Below are 26,084 nucleotides of genomic sequence, written 5' to 3'. Positions count from 1 at the left end.
ACTAGAGTCCCTCTTGGACTTTTGATTCCTCATCGGGTCCGGACGCCTAAATGGGACCTGGTTTTCATTGGCCAGGTATATGTTCTCCCGAGACTCGTTGAGCTTGGTGTACACGGAGAAATATCTCTCCCCTTTCTTTTTCTTTCCTCCCTCGGCCTCGGGGTTACTCCCTTCGTTCTTTTTTCTCTTGGAGGGGTTTTCTACAGTAGGCTTTGAAGCTACTGGGTCCGCCGAGGTTGAGGCAGAGTTAACGTTTATCGTTGTAGTTTCGAGCTGGGAAGTCACATTAAGTGTCGACCTCGCTTCCTCTACATTGACAAACCTCCGCGCTCGTCTGTTAAACTCGGTTATGGACCTCACCGGTTTCCTTTGCATATCGTCCCAGAGGGCACTCCCTGGCATTACTCCGGCTTGGACAGCCATTAGGTGTCCACTGTCATCTACGTTTCGAGCTCGGGCAACTTCCAGATTAAACCTTGTGAGGTAACTTTTTAACGTTTCGCCCGGTTGTTGCCGAACGTTAGTTAGGGTTGATGCCTGTAATGCCCCAAATTTCCTAATAAGGTTTAGGACCTTGATTAGGAGGCCGGGAGAGCCATAATTGATTTATTATAGTATTTGATGATTATATGCATGTTTACGTGAATTATATTATTATATGATGGTGAATGCATGCATATGAGAGAATTTATTATTGTGAGGGTATTTTGGTAATTTGGCCACTGTGGGCGTAATTGTATATTTTGGGTGCATGATTGTGATTAATTAATATAGCCACATTATAAGGTGGATTGGTTCGAGCTATCGACATGAGACGATCATGAGATGTAAGTGTTCGGTCTAGTCATAACGGGTTTAAGCTCGGGGCTCGGGGTGAGTCTCGGGGTGATATTAATGATTATAGCGTTACCGGGGATTTTAGGGTAACAGGATATGAGTTGTTGGTGTTTGAGGATATTGAGATTAGCGGGAATTGGGAAGCGTTAATTATGATTAACGGGTTAAGCAAAAAGTACCAATTTTACCCCTAGAATGGTTTTAGAGGCTTAAGATGACACAAGGGTAATTTGGTCATTTTAGGGGTGGATATATATGATTTAAAAGGCTGCTGGCTGTAGAAAGTGGTAGATTAAAACAGAACAAAACAGAGACTTGCTTACTCCTTCCCGTACATTATCTTCTTCATTTCTCCTTTGGTGTTCTTGAGCTCTAGGAGAGGTTTCAAGCTAGGAAAGCTTAAGGCTGGGTTGGAGGCTTGATTCAACTTGAGAGGGAGGTCCAAAACCGGTTTCAAGGTGAGTTTTAGACTTTGGTTTCAGGTGTTGCTCTGTTTTCGTTTTAGTTTTCAGCTCATGATTTTTTGATGTAGAAAGTGGGAATCAAAGGGAGTTTTTGTGTTGGTTTGATTGGGATTTGATGAGGGTGAGCTATGGGTGTTATTTGGGGGTTTAATTGTATGATTGGAGGAGGTTTGGAGTTGATTTGAGAGGTTGGTTTGAGAGGGAAAACGCAGGGTTAAATTTCTGGTGCGTGTGGCCGTATTGCTGGTCTGGGCTGGGCGCCGCGGCGCAGCAGGGGTGCGCCGCGGCCCTTGGCGTCTGGCAGAGGGAGAGCCCTCTCTGTTTGAGGGCACGCCGTGGCGCAGCAGGGTAGGGTCGCGGCCCTTAAGGCCATTTTGACCAAAAACATGTTTTTAGCTTGGGGATTCAAGCCATAAGCCTCGGGGTTGAACCTAGTACCCGGTTAAGTGGGGATTGGTGTTCCGGAGGCTAGATATTGATTGGGGAACTTATGTTGATCATTTTTATTAATGATACCTTATATTTGGTTATGACTAGGTGACCGCTAAAGGACTAAAAGTTGATCGTTCTCAAGGGTCGTTCTTTTAATCGTTCTAGCTCGACTTTGAGGTAAGAAAACTGCACCCTGTGTATATGAGACATGCATGGTTATTATTGATGCATGTCGGTTGATTATTATGTATGACATGCATGGTTATTATGATGCATGTTGGTTGATTATTATGTATGACATGCATGGTTATTATGATGCATGTCGGTTGATTATTATGTATGACATGCATGGCTATTCTTGATGCATGTTGGTTGACTATTAAATGTGACATGCATGGCTGTTATTGGTGCATGTTAGATTGCTGGATTTATTGCATATGATGCATGAGAAACATGTGATTAGGACATGCTTTGTATACTGGGTATGATATTGTTCAGAGCTTGAGCCTCTGTGATTGTGCATGGTCCTAATTGTACTGGTATCTGTTTAGTAAGCATGCTAAATACCTTGTTTATGGATATCGAACATGTGGTATACGATTGGTAGCATGACTTGCTTGTGATTGACACTTACTAGTCAGGGACCGACCCTAAAGTCGAGAATCACGCATTGAATGGCTCTATGGCATTGATGCTAGACCGACCCTAAGGTTGAAGAACTTATAAGCGCTTGCCTGGTCTACGACCAGATGACTATAGCCAAGGTATATGACCCCGGTGACCGTTTGTCACATGGCTAAGGGACGTTGTCCATAGTTTTGACTCTAGAGTCGTGAGGAAGGTTATGTTGGTGACTAATCACCTTGCACCTGTCCTAATCAAACCTATGAAAGAATCACTTATCGGTTAATCCCTGGTGACCCTATCGTCACATGGCTAGAAGGAGCGATGCTCATTATTGTGACTTTTGGCTATTGTCACCTATTTGCTTGGACTGATAGTCCTGAATGGTTATTATGATCGTTGTTGATATTATATCATGCTTTATTGTGTTTTCTTGCTGGGCTTCGGCTCACGGGTGCTACGTGGTGCAGGTAAAGGCAGGAGGAAGCTGGACCATCCTTGAGTTGGAGAGCTTAGGTGATGACGTGTACATATGCAGCTGCTCGTCCGCCACAACCGAGGTTTAAAGTGGAACTAAGGTTGAACCCTGTTTTGCCGCTTAGAACGACTTGTTGTAAATATTTTCTGTAATAAACTCTGAAATTATATTTTCAGGATCCCAATGTATATATTAAACGTTCTAGTGAAACGTTACATCTTAACCAAAATATTTAATCCCTAAACCGCTAATCATACTTAGTTCACGATTTTGGCCAAACGACTCGATTATCGAGTTTAGCACTGTTTACAAGGCACACCGTAACGGTCCCAGGAGTTGGGGCATTACAATGCCTCTGTTCTAACCCCCATCATGGCTCTGAACTGCTTCTTAAAGTCTTTAGACAACTGCTCCCAAGAAGTTATTAAGTGCCTCTTATATTTTTCGAACCAGCTTTTGGCTGGTCCTGTCAATGATGCTGGAAACAACATGCATCTGAGCTCGTAACCCACGTTACTGGCTTTCATTATGGTGTTGAACGTATTCAGATGACTGCACAGGTCGGTCTTTCCCTCAAACGTTGGGACGTGGGGGATCTGAAACCCTTGGGGAAATGGAGTGTTGGAAATATGGGGAACAAACGGCTCGAGCTCCTCGTCAGAATCTTCATATCGATCGTGCTCTTGCTAATTTTTCAAAAGCCTAAAAGCCTTTTCAAGCTGATCAATTCTTTCTTGGACTGGGTCCGCGAGAGGTACTGTCTGGAATCGGTTGTCATCGATCACAATTCCAGGCTCGCGCCTCCGTAAGGGATCTTTACGCCTGTTCAAGCGATCCCTTAGGTCCGGATTTATCGGGTCAACATTACCCCGACTCTGATTCAGGTGTTCTCGCAGGTCGGGGCGATTTCTGCGGCTTCCAGTATTCTTACGACCTCGATCATGCTTGCTGACCGACCGGGTATCTCCAGAGTCGTCACTAGTAAAACTCGTCGCATAGTTATTTCGAGATGGATCTCTTCCATGCCGCCTCGTCTCCGCCGTGCGAGACCGAGATGTTTGACTTTTTTCTGATGGGGCGCCTCTCCACTCCTGGAAAGCTTCCCCGTTTCCTTGTCTCCCTCCCGTATGCCTCTCGCCCTGATCTCGAATTGGTTGAGCATTCCTGCGAGGGGGTGAAGGATATCTTATAGGAGATGGAGGGAATCGTATGGGTGACGGTGGCTGCCATCCATTTCGCAGCCTAGACGGTCCGGAGCTTGCCCGAGATGGGTTGGTTGCATTTGGTGCGCTCCCAGGGATTTGAGTCCGAGCCTCTGCAGGGGCTCGGTTATTCTCAGTTCCTGCAGGTACTTCTACAGGTGGATTAACCGGGGCCCTAGCCCGAGTACTTCTCTAGGGCCTAGGGGGAGCAGATGGCTCTGCTGGTGCCGGAGGTTGAGCCGGCCTTCTTGTGGCAGCATCTTTCCGTGGACGCCCACGGGGTCTGCGGGGAGGAACGTGTACGTCCCTTGGAGGAGGGGCTTGGTTTTCACGCGGAGGCGGGGGCTGAACCACCTGCGTCTCTACGGCTATCCTTGCCAACTCCTCATTCTGTTTGTTGGCCTCTGCCAACTGCTGTTTCAGTTGCCGGTTCTCAAGTTCCACAATGGGAACATACCGCTCAGGATTGTAATACATATCCTCATCCCTTGGTGGAGCAGGTGGTCCCCGAGAATCGGAAGATCCACTTCTTTTTTCGACATCTGGGTTTTCCATTGGTTGTTTCCCAGGACGTCTTGGGTAATTCTTTTCAGGAGCGTTCTAATTATTAGTGGCCATAACTTACTCAGGGACTGAATGCTTAAGGCTCTCAATGAAAGCACCAAACTATTGACGCTATTTTTCGTCAACAGTGAAAGAAGAGCACGTAAGCAATAATCAGTAATGGCCAATAAAAATACGATAATACAAACACGATTTTTTACGTGGTTCAGCAATTAAATCTGCCTAGTCCATGAGTCTTTGTTATTAAACTTAAGATGATCTCTGAAAATTCTTCAAGGATGAATTCTTCAGAGTTTTTTCTCAAGATCACCAAAATTCGGTCCTTTACAATGGTGCATGACCTCTCTATTTATAGAGAAGATTTCATAATATTATCCCACATATTTCGGGAAGTTATTCTATATATGCAAATAAATTAAATGGCATTAAATGCCTGCAATCCGATATACAAGGAAACGTCCCCTGAAAATCAGGGGGCGTAAAACTGAACAAATAATATCCCTTGATTGTAGGAGATTTACAGTAATAAATGTAGACCGTGTCTCTTATAGATGACTCATTAGGATATTCAAAGTTATTATCCTATATCACCAAGGCCCTATTCTCCCAGATTTTTCATTGGCTTTCGAGCTATAACATCTCCCGAGGCCACATGACTTCGAGCTCGTAACATCTCCCGAGGCCATATGACTTCGAGCTCGTATGCGCGTCAGGCTCGGAGCCCTAATCCAAGGCCATCCCGAGAACAGATGTACCCCGGGGTCTATCTTTCGAGCTTATGAGGATTTCGAGGTTATCATCTCCGAATTCATCTCTGCTTCGCAGGCTCGATGTTTAGATCTGGAACATATTCCAGACTTTACGAGTTCATTCATTATGAATCCAACTTTCGAGGTCACAACTCCCATGGCTCGAAATCTGGGTATAACAAAGTGAATAGAGGAATAACACTCATTAAAAAAGGAAGAAGAAGTAAGTATGATTTTAGTAACATAGGTAGGTAACCAATTACCATAAAGAACCCAGAAATATACACATACATCAGAACGTGAAGGTAACTAGTTATTCCCATAAATATACACACAAAAAACGTGAAGATAATGTAACGCCCCACGTCACTATGGCTGCTTTCTGGAATGACAACTGGCCCTACAAACCAACACGAGTCTTTTCAGCGTGCTTTGTCCTCACTCACATGCTTCCTAAGAAAACTTCTCAGGAGGTCACCCATCCCTAGATTACCCCAGGTCAAACACGCTTAACTTTGGAGTTCTCAAGTGATGGGCTACCGAAAAGAAGATGCATCTTGTTGATATAGGTAGTACCCATTAATCCATTTAAGCCCTCTTCAAATGTGTAGTCCCATACCTACACAGTCTTAGAATCATCACACTTGACCTTCCCCAGGTGGTGTGGGATTGCACAGCTTACCCAGTCTTTCCCCTTACGGATCACGGGATTATGACTGTCACAATCACCCCCCCTTACGGGCCTGACGTCCCCGTCGGCTACACTTCCGGCTGGGTCAAGGCTCTGATACCATTTGTAACGCCCCACGTCACTATGGCTGCTTTCTGGAATGACAACTGGCCTTACAAACCAACACGAGTCTTTTCAGCGTGCTTTGTCCTCACTCACATGCTTCCTAGGAAAACTTCCCAGGAGGTCACCCATCCCTAAATTACCCCAGGTCAAGCACGCTTAACTTTGGAGTTCTCAAGTGATGGGCTACCGAAAAGAATATGCATCTTGTTGATATAGGTAGTACCCATCAATCCATTTAAGCCTTCTTCAACTGTGTAGTCCCATACCTACACAGTCTTAGAATCATCACACTTGACCTTCCCCAGGCGGTGTGGGATTGCACAGCTTACCCGGTCTTTCCCCTTACGGATCACGGGATTATGACTGTCGCAGGTAACCAGTTACTCCAAAAAATATACACACAAAGAACGGGAAGATAACCCGTTACCACAGATATGAAGATAGAAAAAAAAATCAGATCCACCCCTTTCTCTTCTCTCCCATCTTCTTCATATAATTTTTTTTCTAGATTTGAATGTTCTCATCAGGGTAATTGATTACCCATTCACGTTTTCATATTTTTATTAGTTTTCTTTCCAAATTTTGGTGTTCCTATAAGGGTTACAGTAAAAAGAAAGTGCTGAAAAAATTTATTTGAATTTTTGTACATATAGTGGAAAAAACTATAAAAAAAATTACAATAATAAAAGATAATAAATAAAAAAATAGTAAAATAATTATGTAATGTTAAAATATGTGAAAAAATGAAAAAAAAATAGAATGAGAAAATAATAAGTACAAAAAATGAAGAAAAAAGAAAGAAAGAAAACTTAGGAAAGAAAACCAAAAAAATATGAAAAAAAAACAAAACAAAAGAAATGATTAAGGGAAAAAAACAGATAAATGAATAAAAATGAAAATAAGAAGAGGAAAAATGGAAATAAAATAAAATAAATATGAATGAAAAAATTTGTAGAAAAAAATTAAAAAGAAAAAGAAAAAATGGAAGAAGAAAAAAAGAAAGAAAGAAAAAGCTCATATGTGTGAAAAAGAAAAAAAAATAGAAGGAGAAAATAATAAATACAAAATTGAAGAAAAAATAGAAGGAAAAAAATGAAAAAAAGAAAGAAAGAAAACTGAAAAAATATGAGAAAAAAAACAATACAAATAAAATTAAAAAAATAGATAAATGAATAAAAATGAAAATAAGAAGAAGGAAAAAATGGTGGAAAAAAAGGAAGAAATGAAATAAAAAATAAGTAAGGAAAAAATGAAAGAAAAAAATAATTAATAATGAAGGAAAAAATAAAACATTGAAAAAATAAAATAAAATTACCTTCGAAATCAAAGAAAACATAATTATTATAAAAAATATAGCATTTCCATATTTTAGTTAGCTACTAATTGTGTTTCTCATACTTTAAGTTTTTCTTTAATAAATTTTCTCATACAAATTAAGAAAAGTATAATTTACATATTTTTGCAAATTAATGGTATATAAGCCATATTTTTTAAAAATTCATGTATTATAACGGTAAAAAATTGGCTTAGGCCCGTTATACCAACGTGTCCAAGTTTATTTGTACATGACACTCACAAGCCCATACACATCATGGTAAATTTCAAAAGAATTTGAGAAATGTGGAATTTCACAAAAATTACAAAAATACGGATAACAGTTTATAAAAGTTCTGTAACAGCTTGTTACAATTTTCAATTTGATATGTAAATGTTGTTTATAAACTTGTAAATTTTAATTACAACTTTGTAAACTTTAGCTACAATAAATCTATAGTTATAAATTTGTAAACTTTGTTTACAAAAAATAAAACTTATGTATTTACGATTATGCCACTCTATTTTTGTAATTTTTTCCAAATTTCATATTTTTAAATATTTTTTTAAATCTGAAATATTTGTGTGTATTTCCCTACAAAATTTGGGTCATGATCTCAAACACAAATGACTAACATTCAGATTAAATGACCAGCTAGACAAAGAAAGTCAAAGAGGAAATATTTAAGAAAGGGCGCCAATCCTCAATTGACCTGAGGAAACACTTTTTGAGAGGTTGCGTTTGGAAGAGCAACGACTTTCCTAGAGACTTAAGGAAGGGACAACTAATTACTATAGCAAAACTTCTATTTATTTTCTCTCTCTTTTACTCTTAACTCTAGTGACTATAATCACTCTATAACGGGCAACTGCTTAGCCACTGAGATGAGCTATATTTAATTAATTTTTTCCCTTTTTTTTTATTCAACAATTACAAATTTACTAACTTGAAGTGCCTTGAACCGACACCACGCCAATGTCCTAAAATTTCTAAGTTACCATTTTTCTTTGTTTTACAAGTTGTCAATACCCGCAAACGTTCAACATGATGATCAAGAACTTGAATTCAATTGTTTTGGGTGATGAGTTTCTTTTGTTAACATATATATTGTGGCATCAATAATATTATATATTAAAAATAAAAGAATCTTAAAATTTGTATTTTTGTTTAATATTGCGGGCTAATAGCTTTCAACATGACACAAACTAGAGATAGTTTTGGATGAAACATTTAAAAATTTATGTCATTTTCTGGTGGATCTATTTAACACGTATAATAAGAAGGTAGATTTTAGGTCAACCTACTTAAAATGAAAATGACATGTTTAACCCCTTTAACTAAACATGTTATTTTCGTGTCAAACACGACACACTGAAAATGACATATACAATGACCCATTTAATTTTAAGACACATAAAACATAGTTCAACTTTATTATAAAGCTTAAATATGTTTTATAGGAAATTATATTTTATATGAGATTTTTAATAGAGTTTGTAAAAAAAAAAACTAATCTATAACTTTTTTTTGAGAATTTTCACTTTTATGGATTTATTTTCCCATAATTTTGTATAAAAATTGGTTTATGTTATAGTTTTACTCTTAATTAAATTTTATTAATTTAGAAGGGTATGTTTGTAATTTGATTATTATTTTTTTAGTTTATTTGTTTTTTTTATATTACTAATTTTATATTAAATTTTTCTTTGGTAGTTTTGCAATTTTTTTGTGTAATTGAATTATGTTTAAAATTATTTTTTATTTAGTATAAACATTTTTTATTTTTAATTGTACGTTTCTTTTTTCAAATCCTGGGTAAGGTAACCAATTACTTGAATGATTTTTGACAGTTATGTAAGAAAAAATCCTAGAGCTATGTTAAATAACATGTACCAGGAGTGGTAACCAATTATCCCAAGAGTAGTAACTTTTTGCCATAAGAGGGGTAACCAGTTACTATAAGAGGGATGACAGATTACTCATATTAAATATGAAAAGAAACATCAAATTTAAAGGAAAAAAATAAATAAAACTTCATTAAAAAATGAAGAAGAAGTAACTATGATTTTAGTAACATAGGTAACTAGTTACCATAAAGAACCCATAAATATACACACACATCAGAACGTGAAGATAACCAGTTACCCCCATAAATATACACACAAAGAACGGGAAGGTAACCAGTTACCCCCATAAATATACACACAAAGAATGGGAAGGTAACTAGTTACCCCCATAAATATACACACAAAGAACATAAAGGTAACCAGCTACTACAGATCTGAAGATAGAAAAAAATACCAAATCCACCTCATTTCCCTTCTCTCTCATCTTCTTCTCTTCCTTCACCAAGAACCCTAGTCGTTGCTTGCCTTTCTGTCGCCTGGGGTTGTGTCTAGGCCACTTCCCTGTATCACCTCCAACCACGAACCACATTCCTTCATTGCCTTCGACCACCACTAGAAACCCTTACCCCCTGCATGTGAGCCCCGTCGTTTTGGATCTGGGCGGAGCTGGAGGTGGTTTTCCGTGGAGATGGTGGTGTCGCGCCCGGGCTCACGCTCTGATGGGGCTCTCGAACAAAGCTGAGGCCTCAGGCGGAGCTGGGCTCTCGAACGGTTGGAGCTGGGTTCGAATGGTGGGGCTCGGGTGAAGCTAGGCTCTCGAACGATTGGGTTCGATTGGGGTCACTAGAGATGGAGGGGGGTGCACCGGCTGGAGCTGGAGGGGATGGTGCAGCTAGGTTTTGGAGAGAGAGTGAGTTTGTGTGGCTGGGGTTTGAGAGTGAGAATAGTGGAAGCTAGTTTTACAATAATACCCATGTGTTGGCTGATGTGTTTTGGTTTATATTTAGCTTCCATATTTTAGTTAACTACTAATTGTGTTTCCTATACTTAAAGTTTTTCTTTGATAAAATTTTTCATATAAATTAAAAAATATATAATTATCATATTTTTGCACATTGATGGTATAAAAGCCATATTTTTGAAAAATTTCCTATGTTTTATCAAGCATATCTTGTATTTATGGCCTTTTTTTTTCATTTTGTCTTTCATCTATAATTTTTATTTACACATGTGAGATTATATATTCAAATTTGAAATAATTTAACATCTGCTATTTTAAAATTTGTAGAAAATTGTGGTAAAAAATAAAAGGAAATTTACATATATACACACACATACACACACGTATAATGTAAACAAATTCCAAAAATACTTTAATATAATTTATTTACAAATATATCCTGCCATGTGAGCTTTAATATACTAGAATTTAAAAAAAAATCACGTTTCTCGAAATTTTCTATTTCAAGGTTATAAAATATTATATTTTTTTATTGCTTACGATATCAATTGATTATTGGTCTATAAAAGCTTTATTTTTAGATTATATTATTTCAAATACATTTTAGTTACATCAAAAATTTATTTGAAGACATCTTAATATACCAATTAGTTATTTTTATGTTATATTAGGGTATCTTCTTCTTTAAGATATATTTTAGTAACATTTTACACTTATTTCATAAACTAGTGAGTTGTCACATAGTACAAAATAATAAGGTATTATATAACTTATTAATAAAAATTACTTTAGAATACCATACAGTACACAATAACTTTTAAATGCAAAATTTTAATAGACTTTTTTAGTCACTTATGTAATTTATATGCCGCCTCATAAGTTTAAGTTTTATGTTGTCTAAGATATCATATGGTTTCCTTATAAGTTTTTTTAGAAACCTATCGAAGTTGCTTTACAAAATAAAGTTATTTAGAATATTATCTCGTAACTTTTAAACATGAAATAACAAAATACTTTTATGTAACCCATGAAGTTGGTTGTTATATTGAATTTTGTTTAAGTTTAAAATTTAAATAATTTTTTGTTAATCAAATATAAAAAGAAACTAAAATATTATTTTTTATTTCGATCACCTTTTCCGGCGACGGATAGAAAATATATGCTTCCCACATATCAAAATAATCATCTTGAAAAATAGGTCACAATTGTACCACTCTTGAGCCAAAAACAACCATTGGTGTGCTTGATTTATTTTTTTGTTTTTTTTTTTAATTAAAGTTGTGGTGAAGAGATTGAAGAGAGAGACAGGGACTTGTACAATAATGCACTAAAGCCAAAAAAAAAAAATGTTAGGAAAACGATAAAATTGTAATCAAGATCGGTTAAGACAATTTTATAATTAAGATACTAATACCAAATGTAAATTTTCAAAAAAGTAATAAAAGATAAACAAAAGAGAAGCCCTATCTCAATTTGACTGAAGTTAATTAGACAAGTCAATTTCGTTTTAGTGTCTGTCATGCAACACTATTAATCATGTTAGTTGTGCATTTTCGAGGTCTTGTCACATAACATGTTTATTAAATGTGTGTTTATAACCTGATTTAGATTATCAGATATTAGCATGTTTAAAGTTTAATAATCATATCATAGCTTAGTGAAAAAGTGTTTTTAGATAGAAAAATTTACACTCCATTCTGTTTTTTTATAACTTAATTACAAAAATATCAAACAAAATTTAATTTACATAAATTTCGTTAATCTAGTACCGTTGTTAGTTTTTTTTTGGTACCGTTTTGTCAGCTTTTTTTTTTACAACTTTATTTCTTTCTCTGTTTTCTTTTAAACTTCAAAAATCTTTTTCGGCCACACCGTTAGTGTAACACCCTACTACATAAGGACTGTTACACTATGTATTTTAAACAGTGCTAAACTTACTAACTGAGTCATTTGACCATAATCGTGTAACTAAATGTGATTAACGGTTTATGGTTAAAAAATTTGGTCAAAGATACAACGTTTCACTCAAATGTTTACGGTATACATTGGGATCCCAAAATACATTTTAAAGGTTAATTACAATAAAAGATTTACAACCAGCTGACCTAGGCGGCAAAATAGGGTTTAACCTTAGTTCCTCTTTAAACCCTTGGCCGTGGTGGTCGAGCAGCCACATATGTACACATCGTCACCTAAGCTCTCCAACTCAAGGATGGTCCAGTTTTCTATTACCTTTACCTGCACCACATAGCACCCGTGAGTCAAGGCTCGGCAAGAAAACTCAAACATGCTTATAAGCAGTTAATAACATGTCCTCAAATCATAATAAGGATACCTAGAAGTAATAACTCTATTCATGCATGCATGCAAGTACAAATAAATGTTTATGGAGTCCTGAATAGAAAACTATTAAGTCTCTCTGGGGAACTTAATGAGTCTGTTTTTAGCATAGTTTTTAACATGTGTTTAGGGTAAGTTTGAGTCATTTTGGTGGAGTGTTATGCGGTATTATGCTTGTCTTGGTATGTTTGCAGGAAATAGGAGAAGAGAACGTGAAGTTTGGTAAATGACTGAAAAATCAGCTGAAATTGGGAAATTTATGCTAAAAGTTGATAAGAAGAAAGTTGAAGACTCATTTGCGGAGATAATTGTTCGTTTTGGAGTTCGGGAACAAGTTTTTGGAAAAAATTAAAGGGGCCGCAGCGCTTGAATGAAGAGCTGCGGCGCAAGGAGAAAGCAGAGAGGGCCATTTTCTGGAGTTTTGAAGGGTCGCGGTGCATGTAGGAAGGGTCGCGATGCTCGCTGAAAACAGAGAGGAGGCTGCGCAAAACCAAAGAGGCGCGCCGCGGTGCTTGAATGCTAGGGCCGCGGCGTGTGCGTCTGTACGTGGCCTGCAGAAGGGGCAGAATTGTTAGATATTTTAGGGTTCTTTTTAAATACGTTTTAAGAGTTAATTAGGAGATTCTATTCATTATTAGAGGTGTGCAGAAGTTATTAGAGGAGAGGAAAAAAACTTTGAAGACCTAGAGTTTGATTTCTTAATTTCTTCTGTAATCTCTTTTCTGGAGTTTATGTTTATATTTAATTTGATTTATTTCATCATGTTGGCTTTGAACTAATCTTGTTATTAGGGTATTAGTGGATTCTTCTTTAAACTTTTGATTTCTTAATGAAATTTTCTTGAATTTCTTTCTTCTGCTGTGGATTATTTATCTTATGCTTAATGCTTGTGAATGCTTGATCATCATTTACATGTTTATATGACTTTAACCTATACTCTGAAAAGAGATGGATAATTATGCTATAGGTAAATAATCATAATTTTATATTAGACGAAAATACTTTTATGAATTATGTAGTTTAAGGATTATGTGTTTAAAGCCTGCAATATATCAATTTACCACAGAGATGTAGGAAATAATATATTGTAGAGAATTATAGATCCTAACAAGACTATAATATATAATTGTAATCTGCTACCACAATAGAATTAAGAAATATTGGAAATTAGTTAGAAATCATAAGTGGATGGTTGATGAAACTAAAACCCTAACTTTTACATCCATTGAATCAAATCAAATTTCATCTCTGCATTCCTTTAAGTGCTTAATAGTTTTCTTAGTTTTTAGTAATAATTATTTTATTTATAAATCTGAAATTATTATTTAAATCAATTAGAATTAGAGGTTAATTATTGGTAGTTAATAGCAGTCTTCGTGGGATCGACACTTTACTTATCATATATTACTTGATTGGACCGCGTATACTTGCGTGTTACTTTTTGGCGATCAAGTTTTTGGCACCGTTGCCGGGGACTGTTTTTATTAATATCAATAAGTTAATTTTTGTTCTAATTTGAATTTGTTTTTTTTAACATTTATTCGGATCAAGGTTCTCTTGTGTTTCAGGACTTGTTGGTATATGCAAAGCAATAGACAAAAACAGATTATACCAATAGATCGGGAAATTGAAAGAACGTGCAGACAGAACCGGAAAATAAAAAGGAAATTGGAATTCACCATGGCTGACAATTTGGGAAATGGTGCTAATAATGGTCAAGGGGCTGCTGAGGTTCCAAGGGAGCAAGGAGCACGAACATTAAGAGATTATGTACTTCCTACTGTTACAGGAGTGCATTCATGCATTAGACCTCCAACCATTGTTGCCAACAACTTTGAGATTAAGCCAGCCATCCTTCAGATGGTTCAAACAACTGTTCAGTTTGGAGGTATGTCGACGGAGGACCCTAATTTACACATAGCTAATTTTCTGGAGCTATGTGCAACGTTCAAGATGAATGGGGTGAGTGATGATGCTATAAGATTGAGGCTATTCCCATTTTCACTGAGGGATAGGGCGAAAAGTTGGCTGATATCCTTACAAGTGAATTCTATCACTACATGGGAGGAGTTAGCTCATAAATTCCTTGCCAAGTTCTTCCCTCCAGCAAAGGCTGCAAAGTTAAGGGGTGAGATTAATAATTTTTATCAGTTGGATGGAGAGTCACTGTATGATTCTTGGGAGCGCTTTAAGGAGTTGTTAAGGAAGTGTCCACACCATGGAATAGAAAAGTGGATGTTGGTACATAATTTTTATAATGGGTTGAATGGGACGACTAGAACAATTATAGATGTTGCAGCAGGAGGTGCCTTTATGAGTAAAAGTGCTAATGAGGCGTATGAGCTATTAGAGGAGATGGCTATGATTAATTATCAATGGCCAACTGAAAGGGGACAACCAAAGAAGGTGGCTGGAATGATGGAATTGGATGCTATAACCATGCTTACAGCTCAAGTAGCAGCCTTGACAAAGCAATTACAAAAGACTACACTCCCATCTCAAGCTATGCAAGTTCAAAACCTTTGTGAAGTGTGTGGTACAACCCATCAACCAAACCAATGTCCTGCTATAGACATGAATAACATGCCCATGGAAGAAGTCCAAGCCATAGGAAATTACCAAAGACAGCCTAATAATCCCAATTCCATGACCTATGTTAGGTTCATTTTAGGTTTGTTTTAGAGATTGTTTTATGTTATGTTTTTAGTTATTTAGGATTGTTTAGCGCAGATTTATGCTTGTTTTCTTCTTGTTTCAGGCTTTAATGGTCAAGTACATAATATGGAGTGAAATGAGAAGAAACATGTTAAATATGATAAATAAGATGGATTTCGTGTTGATTGTGGAGTTTCAAGACATTATGTGTGGAAAATACTACATTGAAGATGCTCAACACACGTCGTTTATGCTCTATAACGCAAGTTTGAGACTTCAAGCCGCATGTTGACCATGATTTATTCACTTTCTGGAAACACTTCTAGAAATAGAAGTTGTAGATATTTCTCTTAGCTTTCCATAGCTTTTTGAATCATTCAATTCAGAGTTATATCGAAGGAGTTATGATCAAAATACGAAGAGCATTCCTGCGACCGCAGTAAGTGTGTCTTGCGGCCGCAGCTCCAGAGAAGTTTTTGCATTTCTAGAGCATTCCTGCAACCGCAGGAATGACATCCTGCAACCGCAGGATGTGTCTAGAAATGAGAAAAACGCAGATTTTTTAATTAAGGGGTTTTTAGTCATTTGAAGCAAAACAAAACACGAATTAGGTTAAAGATGACGGGAATTTAGACAGGGAGGTGCGTTTTTGGAGTGTTGAACTGATAACTCTACAAAATAGAGTTATTTTACCACTTTTTATGTGCTAATTGTTGCTTAATTCTTGAGTTTTTAATTGATTTATTAAGTTTTTAAGTAATTTTGAATTTATTAGTCTTATTTTGATTTTATATATTTTTGTGTGTTTTTATAGTTATTTTGTTGTAGTTTAATTATTTAAATTATTATGTTTAGTTAGAAGTAAGAAAATGTGTGTTTTATTGAAACTAAATGTTAATATAAATCAAGTTATAATTAATATTTTCAAAAAATTAAATTGATTTATTTTATAGTTGAAAATATTTTATTATGATTTATTTTATATTTATGTTGTAGGGAAATTTATGGCACTTTTGCTCTTGAAAAGAAAGAAAAATAAAGGGAAAGAAATGGCATTTTCAAGGGAAGAGAAGGAAAAAAATAGTATTTTTGAGAAATCAAATAAAGGCCCAAGGAAGCCCATCAGCAAGGCCCAATCTCTCCAGCCATTGCCTTGCCATCAGCCACGTTCCTCTTCAATTCAGCATGATGCCTCCACGCCTGCCTGCTTCAATGCACCAGCAAAGCCACGCCTGGCTCCCCCAAGCAGCCTTGCTACCATCAAGTGCCCAGATCTGCCCCTTCCTTCAACCCAACGAGACCCAAGGCCCATGAGCCTTCAGCACTTGCCGCCTGCCTCCCTGCCATGCCATTTCACAGCTGCCAATTCCCATGCATGCCACTTTTTGAGCCCACAAAAATGCTTTTGTACCATTTGTCCCCTATGATATAAATACCACTTTTTACCCTACTTTCTACACATTTTACCCCAAAACATCATTATTACACCCTATAATTTACCCCTAATTACCATATTATAATTAATTAAATTAATTTAATCAATTTAATTAATTTAAATTGATTATTTTAATATCTTATTTTGGCTATAAATATGGAGGTTTGAAGACCATTTGGAGTGTCCATTTTGAGGGAGGTTACTATACCATAATTTCTACACATTCAAAACCTCTCTATTCTCTTCATCTTCTTCTTCTTTTTGGTTATTTTTCTATGTATTTTTAGAGGAAATTTTGGGGGTTTCTCCTCCAAATTTTCCTATCTATGTTTGTAATTTCTTTGTTTGTATTTTCTATTTTAGTTATGAGTTTCTAATCTTTTTAAGATTATTAAGGTGATGATGAAACATTATGTAACTAGATAGTGTTTATTTTGTATATTGATTTCCCATTTTGTGCAACAAAGTTTATGGAATTTTCTTCTTCAAATATCTTATTTCATCTTAAATATCATGTATTTTGGATTGTTAGCACATATTTACACTTTGTTCTTCATTAGTGCATAAACATAATATTCTTTGTGTAAGATGTGTCATTAAATTGTACACATCCATGCTTAGAACAAAAATATTATGTTTTGCCTTATAAATAATGTTCATTGATTTATTTGTTATTTCATTAGATTGATTTACACTAAATACTTTGAAATTATAATTTTGAAAAGTGAAGAAAAATCCTATCTTTTTATAAGAAATTTGTGCTTAAAATTATAAATCTTTTTGGAAAATGATAGTTTAAATTATTTTAACTATCACTAAAATTTGGGAATCAATATACTAATAAATATTATTAAACTTACAATTTGTGGATTCTAGTATCTTAATAATCTTTTCTTTTAACACTTATTGTCAACTCATTATTGCTTTATTTTTATTTTCTTAAATAGCTTTTTTTTCAATATTTTATTTTATGTTCATACTATTAAAACTCAACAATCTTTGGAGCTAGGTTAGAATTTATTACTTTTGATTTAAAATAGTTTTCTTTTTTATTTTAGACAACTCCTTTGGGTTCGACATCCTTGCTTACACGATCACTATTCTATATGAACGATTCGTGCGCTTGCGATTTATAAATTTTTAAACATACCCGTTTTGGGTCCATCATGAACAGAGGGTGACGACGGCGGATAGCGGAGGACACCATTGGAGGATCCATTCTTGAGTTTTCATCATCTATCTTTAATATTTTCATGTTTGTAATTGAATTCTATGACTGCTAGAATGAATATTATGAGCTAATTCTCTTTTAGGGCTATTATGTGAATCTTTTGGAAACCCTTTTATGGATTAATGCAGAATTCTTATTCTTCTTAATTTCTTTCAATTCCTTAAAATCTGTGTCACTTGAGCAATTATTGATTGATCACCTCTAATTGTTATTTCATGAATCAAATTGAAATCTGAAAAGTGAAATTTGATATGCTTTGATTGTTTGGATGCAAATTCAATTTAGAACGAAAGTATCTAGATTGTTTGCCTATTTTTCTGAGTTGCGTGTTTAATGTCTTCTTCATGATTCAACTTACCATAGAAATATAGGAAGTTGTCATTTAGATTGAATTTTTATAAATCTTAACCAAATTATGAATTGTTTTTGCAACTTGTTCTTGAATAGGGAGAAGGGGATATAATTCTTGCATTGGGAAATAAAAGGGTGGAAAATAGAGGATCATAATTGTCCTAATTTCATTTCCTCTGTTATTTTTGTTTAAATTTTCATTGTGCTTCGTTAGTATTTTTTTTCTTTTGTTTGAAATCTCTGAAATTATTTAATCAAATAGAATTAAAAAGATTGGTTGATTGATAATTGATAAATCAGTCCTTGAGGACGATACTTGGTTTTTACCATTTTATTACGAATTGCGACTGTGTGCACTTGCATAGCAAAATTATTGCAACAACCTATATCCCAACTTGGAAGAACCATCCAAATTTTTCCTGGTCCAACAATCAAAACACTCTCCAACCTTATCCTCCACCTCAGCCACCATATCAACCTACCCAAAATAGGCCACCTTATCCACAGCAATATGCTCACCAAAATCCTCCACCTGGCTATTATCAACCACAAAATAGACCACCTCCCCAAATGCCAATGAAACCAGCTGAAACCCAACCTGATGTACTTAACCAATTCATGACTGAAACTAGGGCATCCATAAGAAGTTTGGAGACTCAAATAGGGCAATTGGCTACTTTAATGACTAATAGAGCTCAAGGAAATTTGCCTAGCACTACAGAAGTTAATCCTAAAGAACAGTGCCAAGCTATTACTTTGAGGAGTGGAACGAGATATGAAGGGCTAAAGAAGAGTCAGTCAGAAGAAGAAGAGAAGAAGTTGGATGATAAAAAGGTTACTGAAGACCTTAAGGAAGAAGAGGAGACCCCACCTGTAACTATTGAGCATCATGTTAGAGTTCCATATCCACAAAGACTTCGCAATCATAATTTGGATAAGCAATTTGCAAAGTTTTTAGAGGTGTTCAAGAAGCTACATATAAATATACCATTTGCGGAAGCATTAGAACAGATGCCAAGCTATGTAAAGTTTATGAAGGAGATTCTCTCTAATAAGAGAAAGATGGGTGATTACGAAACAGTGGCGTTAACAGAAGAATGTAGTGCGATTTTGCAAAGAAAGCTTCCTCAAAAGTTACGAGATCGTGGGATTTTTGCCATTCCATGCACTATTGGGGAGTTTGAATGTAAGCATGCACTTTGTGATTTGGGGGCGAGCATTAATTTAATGCCTTTGTCGGTATTCCGTAGGCTTGGTTTGGGGGAAGCTAGGCCAACTACAGTAACATTATAGCTGGCTAATAGATCTGTGAAGCATCCACGTGGTATTATAGAAGATGTATTGGTAAAGGTGGATAAGTTCATATTTCCAGCTGATTTTATAGTTCTTGATATGGGGGAGGATGAGAATGTTCCTATTATTTTGGGGAGACCATTTTTAGCAACTGGGCAAGCATTGATAGATGTGCAAAAGGGAGAGTTGAAGCTGAGAGTTCAAGGGGAGGAAGTAGTATTTAACGTGTTTAAGGCTATGACTTATCCTACAACAAGTGATAGTTGTTTCTCAGTTGATGTGGTCGAAGAAGTAATAGAAAGAAAAAAATTAAGAGAGGATCCTCTTGAGTTGAGTCTTACAGTTGATGATGTAGATGGTGAGGAGAATGAAGAGGTGAAGAGTTATTTAAAGTGGATAAAATCAGCTGAGCCGTGGAAGCATAAGAAATTTGAAGAATTGGGTGCAGGACCAGACAGACCATTACCATCGATTCAGAAGCCACATGTTTTAGAATTGAAAGTTTTACCGGACCATCTCCGCTATGCTTACCTTGGGGAAAAAGAGACTCTCCCAGTTATAGTTTCATCATTTCTTTCGGAAGTAGAGGAGGAGAAGTTGTTGAGGGTTTTACGAACTCATAAAACTACTATAGGGTGGACTCTGGTTGATATAAGAGGAATTAGCCCACCGACAGTTATGCATAGAATTCTTATGGAAGATGAGACGAAACCAACTATTGACGCCCAAAGAAGACTTAATCCAACAATGAAGGAAGTGGTGAGGAAAGAGATTTTGAAGTGGTTGGATGCTGGAGTGATTTACCCTATTTCTGATAGTGCTTGGGTAAGTCCAGTGCAAGTAGTACCGAAAAAGGGGGGTATGTGTGACAGTCAGAATCCCGTGATCCGTAAGGGGAAAGACCGGGTAAGCTGTGCAATCCCACACCGCCTGGGGAAGGTCAAGTGTAATGATTCTAAGACTGTGTAGGTATGGGACTACATAGTTGAAGAGGGCTTAAATGAATTGATGGGTACTACCTATATCAGGAAGGTGCATCTTCTTTTCGGTAGCCCATCACTTGAGAACTCCATGGTTAAGCGTGCTTGGCCTGGAGTAATCTAGGGATGGGTGACCTCCTGGGAAGTTTTCCCAGAAAGTGTGCGAGTGAGGACAAAGCACGCTGGAAAGACTTGTCTTGGTTTGTAGGGCTAGTCGTTATTCCAGAAAGCATCCATAGTGATGTGGAGCATCACATCTTACCTTGGGTTTCGAGCAAGAATTAATAAAAGACACGACCTTTGAGAACGATCAATCCTTTGGTCCTTTAACGGTCACCTAGTCATAACCAAAAATATAGGATACCATCAATGAAAATGAAAACAAAAGTTTCCAAACCAAAACCCAGCCTCCGAGACATTAAACACTACCCAACCGGGTACTAGGTTCAACTCCGAGGCCTAAGGTTTGAATCCCTAAGCTAAAAACACCATTTTGGGCTAAAATGACCTTAAGGGTCGCGACCTTCCCCAGCCGCGCCGCGGTGCGCCCTCCAGACAGAAAGGGCCTCCCTGCCAGACGCCATGGGCCGCGGCGCGGCGCTCAGCCCATACTAACCAAAAACTCAGCACGAACTCAAATTTTCCCCTGTGTTTTTCCTCTAGGGACCGTTACGGTGTGCCTTGTAAACAGTGCTAAACTCGCTAACCGAGTCATTTGGCCAGTTGTCATTCCAGAAAGCAGCCATAGTGACGTGGGGCGTTACAAATGGTATCAGAGCCTTGACCCAGCCGGAAGTGTAGCCGACGGGGACGTCAGGCCCGTAAGGGGGGTGATTGTGACAGTCATAATCCCGTGATCCGTAAGGGGAAAGACTGGGTAAGCTGTGCAATCCCACACCACCTGGGGAAGGTCAAGTGTGATGATTCTAAGACTGTGTAGGTATGGGACTACACAGTTGAAGAGGGCTTAAATGGATTAATAGGTACTACCTATATCAACAAGATACATCTTCTGTTCGGTAGCCCATCACTTGAGAACTCCAAAGTTAAGCATGTTTGACCTGGGGTAATCTAGGGATGGGTGACCTCCTGGGAAGTTTTCCTAGGAAGCATGTGAGTGAGGACAAAGCACGCTGAAAAGACTCGTGTTGGTTTGTAGGGCCAGTTGTCATTCCAGAAAGCAGCCATAGTGACGTGGGGCGTCACAGTATGACGATGGTGAAGAATGAAAGCAACGAACTGATTCTAACTAGGACTGTGACGGGTTGGAAGATATGTATTGATTATCGGAAGTTGAATAAGGCAACGAGGAAAGATCATTTTCCTTTGCCTTTTATTGATCAAATGTTGGATAGGTTGGCGGGGCATAACTACTATTGTTTTCTAGACGGGTACTCAGGTTATCACCAGATCGTAATTGCACCAGAGGATCAAGAAAAGACAACATTTACATGTCCTTATGGGACTTTTGCTTTTCGAAGGATGCCATTCGGGTTATGTAATGCACCAGCCACGTTTCAACGGTGTATGATGGCAATATTCTCTGACATGGTTGAAAAGGGGATTGAAATTTTTATGGATGATTTTTCGGTGTATGGGTCCTCTTTTGACACGTGTTTGACTAATTTGGAGATGGTGTTGAGAAGGTGTGAGGAGTCGCATTTGGTGCTTAATTGGGAAAAGTGCCACTTTATGGTTAATGAAGGAATTGTATTGGGGCACAAAATTTCTAAGAAAGGAATTGAAGTGGATCGGACCAAGATTTCTACTATAGAGAATTTGCCACCTCCAATTTCAGTTAAGGGAGTGAGGAGTTTCTTAGGTCATGCGGGGTTTTATCAGAGATTTATTAAAGACTTCTCTAAGATCTCAAAGCCGCTGTCTACCTTGTTAATGAATGGGGTTCCTTTTGATTTTAATGACGAGTGTTTGATTGCTTTCAAGACTCTCAAGGAGAAGCTCATTTTAGCGCCGATAGTGTGTACACCTAATTGGGACCTTCCGTTTGAGCTTATGTGCGACGCTAGTGATTATGCGGTTGGAGCGGTTCTTGGGCAGGGAGTGGACAAGGTATTCCGAACTATATACTATGCTAGTTGAACTTTAAATGATGCTCAACTAAATTATGCAACAACAGAAAAAGAACTTCTAGCCATAGTTTATGCTTTCGATAAGTTCTGTCCATATTTGATCGGAAATAAGGTGGTTGTCTATACATATCATTCGGCAATAAAGTATCTTATGACTAAGAAAGACTCCAAGCCTCGTCTTATTCGGTGAATTTTGTTATTACAAGAATTTGAGGTGGAAATTAAGGATAAGAAAGGTACTGAGAATTTGGTGGCTGATCATTTGTCTCGTTTAGAGGTTGAGAAAAATTCTCTTGATAAAGAAGTTCAGATTAATGATGCTTTTCCGGATGAGCAGTTGTTCAAAGTGAATGTTTGCAAGGAGGTTCCATGGTTTGCGGATTATGTTAATTATTTGGTTGCTAAGGTTATACCCCCTGAGATGACAAGGCAACAATTAAAGAAATTTTATTCGGAGGTAAAGCATTATTATTGGGAGGAGCCTGTTCTGTATAAGCACTGCCCTGATCAAGTTATTCGAAGATGTGTGCCCGTAGAGGAGATGTTGTCAATCTTAACTCACTGTCATAGTTTGCATTGTGGCGGTCATTTGGTGGAACAAGAACAGCTGCAAAGGTTTTGCAAAGTGGGTTTTATTGGCCTACATTATTTAAGGATGCTAATGATTTTGTTAGAAGTTGTGACCGTTGTCAACGGACTTGGAACATATCAAGAAGAGATCAAATGCCGATGACTGGTATTTTGGAAGTTGAGCTATTTGATGTATAGGGGATAGACTTTATGGGACCTTTCCCATCATCGTATAATAACAAATATATTTTGCTTGCAGTGGATTATGTTTCTAAATGGGTAGAAGCCGCAGCAACTCCTACTTGTGATGGGAAGGAAGTTATTAAATTCCTTCATAAAAATATCTTTACTCGATTTGGTACTCCAAGAGCTATTATTAGTGACCAGGGAAGTCATTTTTGCAATAAGTGGTTCACTGCTCTTTGTGCTCGCTATGGTGTTCATCATCGAAAGGCATTATTCTATCACCCAATTGCAAATGGCCAAGCTGAAGTATCAAATAGGGAAATAAAAGGTATCTTGGAGAAGACAGTAAATACTTCGAGGAAGGATTGGTCAAAGAAGCTCGATGATTCCCTTTGGGCTTATCGCACGGCATTTAAAACTCCGATTGGTATGTCACCATATCGATTGGTGTTTGGTAAGGCTTGTCATCTACCGGTGGAACTGGAGCATAGAGCTTATTGGGCTGTGAAAAAGTTAAATGTTGATCTCTTCATGGCGGGGCAGAATAAGCTTATGGAGTTAAATGAGCTTAAGGAATTCCGAAATGAAGCCTATGAGAATGCGAAGATATATAAGGAGAAGTTGAAGGCTTTTCATGATAAGAGAATATTAAGGAAGGATTTTCAACCAGGGGATAAAGTTTTGCTCTTTAATTCCAGGCTTAAACTTTTTCCTGGTAAATTGAAGTTGTGATGGTCAGGACCGTACACGGTAGTTTTCTCACTTCCTTATGGAGTAGTGCAAGTTCATAGTGAGAAGACGGGAGATTTTAAGGTGAACGGTCAGAGATTGAAGCATTACTTGGAGGGTCCGGTGGAGACATGCAGGTCCGTGGTCGAGTTGGAACTGATTTGATCCGAAGATAAAGCAGCGTCCGGCTAAATGACGTTAACGACAGCGCTCTTAGGAGGCATTCCTATGTTTATGTTTAATTTTCATTTCAGTTAATTTGTAAAAAGAATGAACAATTTTTAGTTTTTATTTTTTTTAGTTGTGGTTGGACATTTTTTTTTTTAGTTTCTAGTATTTTTTAATGTAATAAAACCGTGGAAATCGTGAAAACTATAAAAAAAAATAAAAAGGATGAAAATTTTGAAGTTTGGAAAGAGGGCTGCGGCGCATGGAATAAGAGTCGTGGGCCTTGAAGAAAAACAGAGAAGGTGGCTCGGGAAGCAGCAAGCGTCGCGACGCATATGGGAAGGGCCGCGACACCTCAAACTTGCCCAAAAAAAATATATGGGGCGCGCCGCAGCGCTTGGAGGAGTGCGCTGCGGCGCGTATGGGATCCCAGCCTCAAAGGGGGTTTCCCTCTTTCATTTTGGTCATTCTCTTCATTTTGAAAAAAATTCCAACACAAATCGCTCTTCATTTTCTCTCTAATTTCCTTTCTTTTACCCAGAAATTTCTTCTCAATCTCCCTCCTATATCTTGAATCCACATATAAATTCCTCCAAATATTTCTTTCTCCTTCCCATTTCCTATTCTTATTTTGAAATCCCTAATTCCCAAAAAAAAATTCTACAAACCCTTATTTTCCAAATTCTATCAATTGGAGTGGTGCTTTTAGGATTACTTGGTGCAATTGAAGGGTTCAAGTGGAATTTATCATTGTCAAGTAAGTGTTTCTCCAAATCTTCAGATTTTTTTTGGTGATTTCTTTATATAGAAGGCATTGTGAAGGGATTTTTGATTGAAGATTATAGTGGGGGTAGTGAAGTATTGTAGTGAATTGGTTTGCTTTATTTGAAAAGACATTTGGAATTTGGGGAATATTGAAAAAACAGAGGAGGTGTTGTCCAATTTATCGTAGAATATTATGGGGCCTAAAAGAAATCCTTCTAGGGCATCATCTTCTAGGAACACCAATAGGCCATCTTCTTCTAGGCCATCTACTTCTAAGGAACTTGAACCACCCCTCCAATATTGTTCGAGAATATATATTATTGCTCAATGGAATTATGGAAAAACCAATATACAACTCTATGCAAAAAATACAATAGACAAGATAATATTGATTAAATAAGTATTACAACTCAATTGCTCAAAATACAAGTAAATAGAAAGATGTAGAAGAAGAAGATTACAAACTCAATACTATAACAATACAAGTAAATAAGATCAAGAGGAACAAAAGAATGAAAACACAAACAAACTCTCACACAACCAAAGTGTAGAGTAGTGGGGATCACCAACTTGAACAAGGTTCAAGACCTTTGTCCAAAAGCTTATTTCCCCCTATTCTCTAAGCACTAAGGGATCTCTCTAGGAAATAGCTCTCTGGAATTATCAAGCCTCAAGGTGTATTTTTCAGCCAAGTGCTTTGTGGATGAAAAATTGTGTGTCTTACAAGTGAGCATTAGGCTCCTATTTATAGAGTTTTGAGACACCCTTTGAATTTCAAATTCCACCAACCCCCATGGCTGTTACTAATGATTAATTGGATGTTTTATGGAATTAAAATAGAGATTTGGGAGTTACTTGGCTGTTGGAAACGTTCAAAATTGGATAAAAACCGAAGTTGGAAAATGCTGTCAGCCGCTCAGGCTGCGGCCTGAAAAACACGAGCCGCGGCCTACGATGTGTTTTAGCCTATTTTTACCTCTTAGGCCGCGGCCTGAAAAACATAGGCAGCGGCCTAAGTCGTT

General features: G+C 37.2%; 1 non-coding gene across 1 annotated transcript; it reads right to left on the bottom strand.

The window, feature by feature from the left end:
* Positions 1-14,727: 14,727 nt before the first annotated feature.
* On the bottom strand, positions 14,728-14,834 carry LOC133781241 (small nucleolar RNA R71). The gene has a single exon (XR_009870028.1). It is a non-coding gene; the product is annotated as a small nucleolar RNA R71 (small nucleolar RNA).
* Positions 14,835-26,084: the final 11,250 nt, after the last annotated feature.

Source organism: Humulus lupulus, chromosome 5 (assembly GCF_963169125.1).
Source record: "Humulus lupulus chromosome 5, drHumLupu1.1, whole genome shotgun sequence".
Lineage (NCBI taxonomy): Eukaryota > Viridiplantae > Streptophyta > Magnoliopsida > Rosales > Cannabaceae > Humulus > Humulus lupulus.
Note: the sequence above shows the minus strand (reverse complement) of the source record. Positions and strands in the feature narration are given on the sequence as shown.